The 8,766-nt window shown below is 38.9% G+C and overlaps 1 protein-coding gene across 3 annotated transcripts in view; it reads right to left on the bottom strand.

Annotated features, from left to right (window-relative positions):
- The window catches only part of MCUB (mitochondrial calcium uniporter dominant negative subunit beta), a 78,751-nt gene that overhangs the window by 13,715 nt on the left and 56,270 nt on the right, over positions 1 to 8,766 (bottom strand). The gene's annotated exons all lie outside the window — the stretch shown is intronic.

Genomic DNA, 8,766 nt, shown 5'->3' with positions numbered 1-8,766 from the left:
ATTTTTCAGAGCTGGAACAGTAAACTACTCAATACTACAGTAGTTTCTAAACTGGTTTCTCTAACTCCATGTGTCTTCCTATATTAGGAAGAGTCCTGCACAATGCTTGTCTGTTCATGTGATTCCCTTCTTGAGAAATCTTTAATGATTCATCTTCCTGCTCTTCAAAATCATCCTCATAGCTAACATTAATATAGGACTTAACTATGTGCTAAGCACTTTACAAATATCTCCTTTGATGCTTACAACAACCCTGGCAGGTAGGTGCTATTATTATCCCCATTTTATAGATGCAGAAACTGAGGCAGACAGAGGTCAAGAGACTTGTTGACTCCATAGGTGATGCCCCAAAGAGCTGGACCCATAGAGCCTCAGTTTCCTCACCTGCAAAATGAGAGGATTGGACAGAAGAAGGAACCTTCCAGCTCTATGGGTCCAGCTTTTTGGGGCATCAGTTTCTTCATTTGCAAAAAGATAGTAGGAATCAGATTTAGAGCTGGGAAGTCACAGTTATATCTTTAAAAATGAGACTGCCATTCCCCACTGGAAAAATGTCACATGTGAATAACTGTGGCAGAGGTTTTCCAAGTGTCAACAACAATCTTCAGAGATCCCCCTAGGAATGCTTATGCAATCATAGGAAATAAAGGAGAAAATGGGCTGTCCTGACAGTACAGCAGAACTGATTCTTCAGCTCAGTCCCAGAGCTGTGTTCTTTAAATGCAACTGAAAATAGCCCCACTATGGCCCTTCCTACTTCCTGAGCAGAGACACCCTCAAGTGCTGTTACTTGTACTAACCAAAGACAAAGGCCAACGGCCAAATCAACAGCGGTTCTTTTACCTCAATCATAATGAATCCAATCTACAACTGCGAACTTCTCCCCATGGCTATGGACAGATAGGTGGGGCCTGGGATCAGGAAGACCTGAGTTCAATCTGGGCTAAGACCTGTGTGACCCTGGGCAAGTCACTTCACCTGTTTGCCTCAGTTTCCTCATCTGTAAAATGAACTGGAGAAGGAAATGGCAAAGCACTCCAATATCTCTGCCAAGAAAACCCCAAATAGGGTCATGAAGAGTCAAAGATTCCTGAAACAACTAATGAATATTACATTGTGGAATGGGAGAGGGAAAAGGATAGGCCTAGGGTTAAAGTCTCCATTCAAAACAGAACTTTGACAGAGTGAAACCTGGAATTCTAAATCTGAACAAACTTGGCACTGAATACACAAGATACAAATTTCCACATAATTTAGAATGATTGGAAGGAGGCAGGAGGAGGGATGGTGGGAAACAAAGGGAATCTGAAAGTGGTTGGGGTTAAGTAAGATTTATACAGTGTGGAGCCTGGTTGATTGACAGGTGTGTGGAGGATGCCTTGTTGAATGCTAAAGACGGGCTTGCTCTAAACAATACTAAAGAAAAATGAGCAAAGTAGTGTTGAAACTCGGGTATTAGGTAGTTGAACCAGAGATTCTTATGTGTCCTGGGCCTCTTTGACGATCTGGTGAGACCTATGGATCCCTTCTCAGAATCATACTTTTTCCTTTTTTTCAAATTTACAATTAAAAGTAACGCTAATTTAGAAGGTAATGAAAACAAAGATGTCATTGGTTCCGATCCAAGTTCAGAGACCCCCTAAAATCCATTCATGTATCCCTTGTGGGTCTATGGACCTTATGGTAAGAACCCTCGAGTTAGACCCAAGCTTTCCTGCGTAATTTCCATCTAAAATTATTTAGCAGCTCCCAAAAGTCAGACATAGCCCATATATGTTCTTCCTCAAAGGACCACTTCATCCCACAACCAAGCTGGGTGTGGTTAACACCTGTAACTTTGGGATCTAATTTCTAAGTAATTAGATATGAGTAATTTGGGGAATCTAATATGTAATATTGAAGTTACTCAAATCTGAACTTCTTTTATTCCATTATGCCCTTCAAGAAGGCAGCATGCTGGAATAACTAGAATGTGGCATCTGGAGTCAGGGAGTTGAAGGCTTAAATCCTTCCCCAGAGAGTGCGGCTTCAGGAAGGAATTTAACCTCTAGGGGCCTCAGTTTCCCTCCTGTTGAAAATGAAGAGATCAAACTCAATGACCTTTAAGGTAACCTTTCCAGTTCTCTATCTATGATTACTTGAAAATGCTATGTAAAAACAATCAGCACAGTGTACAGGAGAGGGCAATGGATTTGAAGTCAGAGGACCTGGGTTCAAATTTTGACTCTGTCACTTAAGACCTGTTATGTTTTTGGATGAGTCATATCATTTCTTTAGGCCTCAGTTTCCTCATCTGTAAAAACAGAGTGGGGAAGGGGAGGAGTGTACTACATAATCTCCAAAGTCCCTTCTAAGCTCTCAACCTATGTTTTTAGGATTATCCTCCATAATATATCAATGAAGATTTACATGCAAGGCAGTTAGATGACTCAGTGGAGAGAGCATGAGGCCTAGAGTAAGAAAGATGAGTTCAAATCCAGCCTCAGACACTTACTAGCTGTGTGACCCTGGACAAGTCACTTAACTTGTTTGCCTCAGTTTTCCTCAATTGTAAAATGGGGATAAGAAACAGCTTCTGCCTCCCAGTGTTGTTATGAGGATCAAATAAGGTAATATTTGTAAAAGTATTTAGGACAATGCCTGGCACATAGAAGCAGTAGTAGTAGTAGTGGTAGTAGTAGTAGTAGTAATAGTAGTAGTGGTAGTGGTGGTAGTAGTAGTAGTAGTGGTAGTAGTGGTGGTGGTAGTAGTAGTAGTGGTAGTAGTAGTAGTAATAGTAGTAGTAGTAGTGGTGGTAGTAGTAGTAGTGGTGGTAGTAGTGGTAGTAGTAGTAGTAATAGTAGTAGTGGTAGTGGTGGTAGTAGTAGTAGTGGTAGTAGTGGTGGTGGTAGTAGTAGTAATAGTAGTAGTGGTAGTGGTGGTAGTAGTAGTAGTGGTGGTGGTGGTAGTAGTGCAGTAGTAGTGGTAGTAGTAGTAGTGGTAGTGGTAGTAGTAATATACTAGTAGGAGTATATCATATCTATGGTATATAGTTGTAGTATATAAATGCTTATTCCCTTCCCTGTATTAGATTTTAAAATTACCTTTTTTAATGTGCCTGAAAATGGCAGACTCAGTTCTCCCAGTTCCCAATACATCCTTTGGTTGAAAAGTATTTACTATTTCATACAGTAGAGAAATAATTCAAACCTGGAAATCTGCCTAATTCATAACCTAAAAGAATGTGGATCAGTCATTCACAGGAATATAGGAAACCATCCACAGAATGGGTAGCGCCCCCCCCCCCATTCTATTGCCATCATATTTATGTCTGTCTCTGAATCCCAGCACTACCGATGAAGGTGAGAGGGGGAGGGGAGTAAGCATCTATATGGCACCTACTACATACTACATGCTAAATGCCATGTTGTACAACCTAAATCCCTTACTTGGCCTTGTCCAGAGTTACCGTGGTGCCCCCTCCCAGGGCCTACTTTCCTACCTTCCATCCCCCTAACCCTTCACATGCAAGAATGTAAGCTAGACTTTCTGAAGGATGAGCCATGCTGTTTTCCAGACATAAATGTGCCCCACTTGGACTTCTCCTCTGTATATCCTTCTCCTAAGTTTTTTTGCCCCCTAGGCTTTACTTGACAATCCATCTATGGAGTTCTTATCCTTCACTCCCCCTAAATGGTTGGCTTCCTACCCGTGCGCCATGTTTTCCTGGCCCCTGGGTCTCTGTACGTTCCTTCAAGTGGTACAATTTTTCTACTCACCTCTTCCTATCAAAATCTTTCTAGGTAGATCTAGCTCAGATGCCTGCTACACTAAGCCTTCCTCTATCTTCTTAGGCCGCCCATAAGACCAAAGCACCCCACTTAGTTTGTATTTCTTTGGTGCTTAGCTCATACTACCATGTAACATAGTTATGAATGATGGAGAGAATTTAGATGGTGAAATGGAAAGAAAAGCCGATTTGGGGGTCAGAGGACCCAACAACGAATCCTCTCTCTTCTCTTACAACCCATATGACTTTGGGCAAGTCACTTAACCTCTCTGGGATCGTTGGCTCATCTGTAAAATGATAAAGGACCTCTAGATCCCCCTCCAAACTTAGAGATGTGCTCTTATGTTTCTCTTCCCTTCCCCTGTACTAGGGCAATACTAAAGAAAAATGAGCAAAGTAGTGTTGAAATTCAAGTGTTAGGTAGTTGAATCAGAGGCTCTTATGTTGTGCCTTTGACAGTCTGGTGCAAGCTATGGACCCCTTCTCAGAATTATGCTTTTCATTTTTTTCAAATTCATTATTAAAGGTAGTGTTAAATTAGGAAGCAGTGAAAATAAAGATGTGATTTACTCCAATCCAAATTCAGAGAACCCCTAAAATCTATCCATGAAGCCCCTGGGGGTCTGTCTATGGACCCTAGGATAAGAACCCTTGAGTTAGACCCAAGTTTTCCTGCAAAAATTCCTTAAGGGAAAGAACCACTGGTTCATCTCTGTACCTTTCACAGGGCCTGAATACTTAATAAATATTTATTTGTTGTTAAATCAATGAAAATCACCCAGATTCAGTAATCAAGAAGTCTCTGGTATATTAAATTATTTGTATCCAGGGTTCCCTGAGATCAATCTGCATTTTTCTATAGTCTAAGTAGTCCCAACCCCTTCTCAATCTTTCTGCACAGAGAATTTAAATCATTTTAATGCTTTCATTTAGGCCTTCTCCAAGAAGGCTTTTAAAAGTCTTTTTAAAAGAATGCAAGAGGGAGGCATTTCTTTTATCCACTAATTGTCTTATGTATTATTATAATAATAATGCTGTCATAATATCTGCTTATATTAAGAGTTTGAGTACTTAAAAGTTGCATGTGTTATTTTAAATAAAAGTGTAAACAATATAAATAAACTGGGACTAAAATGGAGGGATAGACTCTAAGTTATAGTTTTATTTCCACCAACAAAGAGAGACAGTTATGTGTGTATGTATGAACATGTGTAAGGGTGTGGAGGGGGGAGGGGGACGTGACACAAGGCAGGTATGGATAAATGATTCTCAATTTTGATTATTCAAAATGTAAGGTCTTATTTTGAATAGATGTTGCTCTCTAAACCTTTTCTAATCTTTTCCTAAGCTGTGGTTTAATTCTATTCAGCACTGGGAAATTTAGCACATGGTGCCTATAGCTGAGTTTGTATTAACAAATGCATTGACGTAGGGGAGAAAGAACTAAAAACCAGTATTGCTAATGAATTCTAATGCAAAACCTTTAAAGCAAATTTTAGCAAAATGATTACAGGAATATTTTTTTAAAATTATTCATTATGATCAAGTTGGATTTACTCTAGGGATATAAGGTTGGCTCAACGTTTGGAAAACAATGAACATAATCAAATATAAACAATAAAAACAATTATATGCATACGATTACATCAATAGACTCAGACAAAATAAAGTATTTGTTTATTTTAAAAACCCTGGAGGTCAGAAGACCCTTTGGAAGAACCCTTCTTCAACATGATTAAAAGTAGGATCTGGGGGACGGCTAGGTGGTACAGTGACCAGAGCACCGGCCCTGGAGTCAGGAGGACCTGAGTTCAAATCCAGCCTCAGACTTAACACAAAAACTAGCCGTGTGACCTTGGGCAAGTCACTTAATCCCAATTGCCCTACCTTCCCCCTCCAAAAAAAAACCCCAAGTAGGATCTAAAACTAAGAGCTGTATAATTATTTGAAATACAGAAATATTGGAAGCTCTCCCAGTAAGTTCAAGGATATCTCCTTTCCCTATTGTTATTTGATATAGTACTGGAAATTACAACAATACCAGTAAAAACAAGAGAAAGAAGCTAAAGAAATAAACATCTTCAAAGACAACAAAAAATTATGCTTATTTACACACAATTTGATGCTTTACTTAGAGAATCCCAGAGAATCAGCAAAGAAACTAAATAGCTGCAGCAAAGTAGCAAAACATAATTTTTTAAAAAAATCAAAATTTCTGTTCAGCACTAAGAGAAAGAAACAAAAAAAGAGAAAAGGTTCATTCAAAATATTGGCAAAATTGGGGCAGCTAGGTGGCGCAGTGAATAGAGCACTGGCCCTGGAGTCAGGAGGATCTGAGTTCAAATCCAGCCTCAGACACTTAACACAAATACTAGCCATGTGACCTTGGGCAAGTCACTTAACCCCAGTTGCCCTCCAAAAAAGGCCAAAAAAAAGATTTTTTTTTTTTGCAAAATGCAGAAAATGCCCATAAGTTAATATACTACAATATACTCAAGACTTATATAAATACAATTACAAAGTAATCTTTACAGAAATAAAGGAAGATTCAAATAATTGGAGAGATACTCATTGTTCATGGCTAGGACATGCCTATATAATGAAAATGATGATACTTGCGATAGTGATGCTATCAATTTGATACCAATCAAATATTTGTAGAAATAGAAGACTAAGGTGGGGCAGCTAGGTGGAACAGTGAATAGAGCACCAGCCCTGAAGTAAGGAGGACCTGAGTTCAAATCCAGCCTCAGACACTTGACACTTACTAGCCATGTGACTTTGGGCAAGTCACTTACCCCCAATTGCCCTCCAAATAAAAAAGCAAAAAAAATAGAAGACTAAGAATTTCAAGGCAGATTATGATCAAGAGGTAATGAAAGAGGTTTGGTATTACCAGATCTTAAATTATAAAGCAATATCCATTAAAACTATTTGGTGTTTTCCTGACAAAGATACTGGAGTAGTTTGCCATTTCCTTCTTCAGCTCATTTTTCAGATGGGGAAACTGAGGAAAACAGGGTTAAGTGACTTGCCCAGGGTCACATAGCTAATTGGTGTCTGAGGACAGATTTGAATTGAGGAAGAAGAGTCTTTCTGACTGCGGGCCCAGTACTCTATCCACTTCCCCACTTAGCTGCCCCATATTTGCTACTTGTTTGTTTGTTTTTTAAAGCAGATTGGAAAAACAAACTAAAGAGAAAATGCAGAAGCAATCCAGTGTTCAATAAATCCAAGATCACAAATTACTTGGGGGAAAAAATATCCCTTTTATAAAGAATGACTGGATAAAAGTTTGCCAGAACATTGCTTTAGACCAAGGAACTTGCTTCTATAAAACCCAATAAACTAAATAAGTATAAATATAAAATAAACAGGCAATTTAAATATAAATGGTCACCTCATAAAAATAATAGAAGATCCTTTATAAGTATAATTAAAGGAGAATTCATAACAAGACAAGGGACAGAGAAGATCACAAAAGACAAAACAGATGAATTCTATTTTGTAGCATATTAGTAGTAAAGCTACAAAATGGGTAAAAATGTTTGCATCAAGCATTTCTGACATCCCAAATCTAAAGGGGTTTGATACAAATACATAAGTTGAAGAACCACTTTCTAATAGATAAGTGATCACCATGATGTCATTGGAGAGGAAAGCGTTTCTGAATCCTGTAACTAAGAATAATGGTGCTCAAAGTTCACTGGGTCCAAGGTCTGTCATTTCAGTTTAGCCAATGAATGGGTAATTAGGAGCAGTTACACCTGAGGGAACTTTGTACTGAAGTTCAAAATGAGAAAGAAGGTCTTGTCAGCCAAGATAAGCCATACTATGTTGGGGTCCAGCCCCAGAAAGGCCTGAGGGGGAAGGGAACAGCAGACCACTGGATCATCATCTCTTCCTCACCTCCATATCCAATTAGTTGCCAAATCTTGCCAGTTTTATCTCCACAACATATCTCTGGTTCTTCCCTTTAATCTCCACTACAAGGGCTGCCAACCTAGTTCAGCCTCATCACCTGGACTATTCTTTTTTTTTCCCTTCTAAATTTATTGTTTATTTATTTTAAACATTCTTCTCTTTTTAGATTTTGAGTTCCAAATTTTCTCCCTCCCCACTCACTGAAAAGGCAAGCAATAAATATATCAATTATATAGCAAATATGGAAACCATACAAAGCCATATTTCCATATTAGCCATTTTTAAAAAAAAAAAGCAAGAAAAAGAAAGTGAGAAAATTATACTTCAATTTGGACTCAAGAATTCATTAGTTGTCTCTCTGGAGGTGGATAGCATTTTTCATTGTGAATCTTTTGGAACTATCTTGGATCACCGTATTGATCACAGCATTGCTGTTACTGTACACAATGAGCTTCTGGATTCTTGTCATTTCACTTTGCATCAGTTCATATAAGTTTTGCCATGTTTTTCTAAAACCACTCCCCTTTTTTTTTTTAATAGCATACTAGTAATCCATCACAATCATATGCCAAAACTTGTTTAGGGGCATCCCCTCAATTTCCAATTTTTACCACCAAAAGAAGAACTACTAAAAATATTTTAGTACATCTAGGCTCTTTTGCTTTGATCTCTTTGGGATACAGACCTTGCAACAACCTTCTAACAGATCTCTCTACCTCAAATACCCTCTCTAATCTGTCGTCCTTCACAAACCTCCCAATGAGATCATCCTAAAGCACAGATCTGACCACATTGCTCCCCCACTCACTAACCTCCAGGGACTCCTTTGCATGAACTGTGTCCCCCACACTCAGGACATATTCCTTCCTCCATCTCTTCTTAAAATTCCTAGGCTCCCTCAAGGCGTGGCTCCAACAGCACCTTCAGTATGAAGCCTTTTTTAATCCCCATAGCAGCTAGTGGCTGACCCTGCAGCCAAATTACCTTGTACCCCTTTTATTTGTGTTCTAAGAGGACCAAAATAACATCACTGTGTCAGGGTCAAGGTACTGTGTGTCCAACGTGACTAATCA

Source organism: Petaurus breviceps, unplaced genomic scaffold, assembly GCF_028583685.1.
Source record: "Petaurus breviceps papuanus isolate PSGF00001 unplaced genomic scaffold, PetGlider_PUasm1.0 126, whole genome shotgun sequence".
NCBI lineage: Eukaryota > Metazoa > Chordata > Mammalia > Diprotodontia > Petauridae > Petaurus > Petaurus breviceps.
The sequence above is the reverse complement of the archived record's forward strand: the minus strand, read 5'-3'. Positions and strand labels throughout refer to the sequence as shown.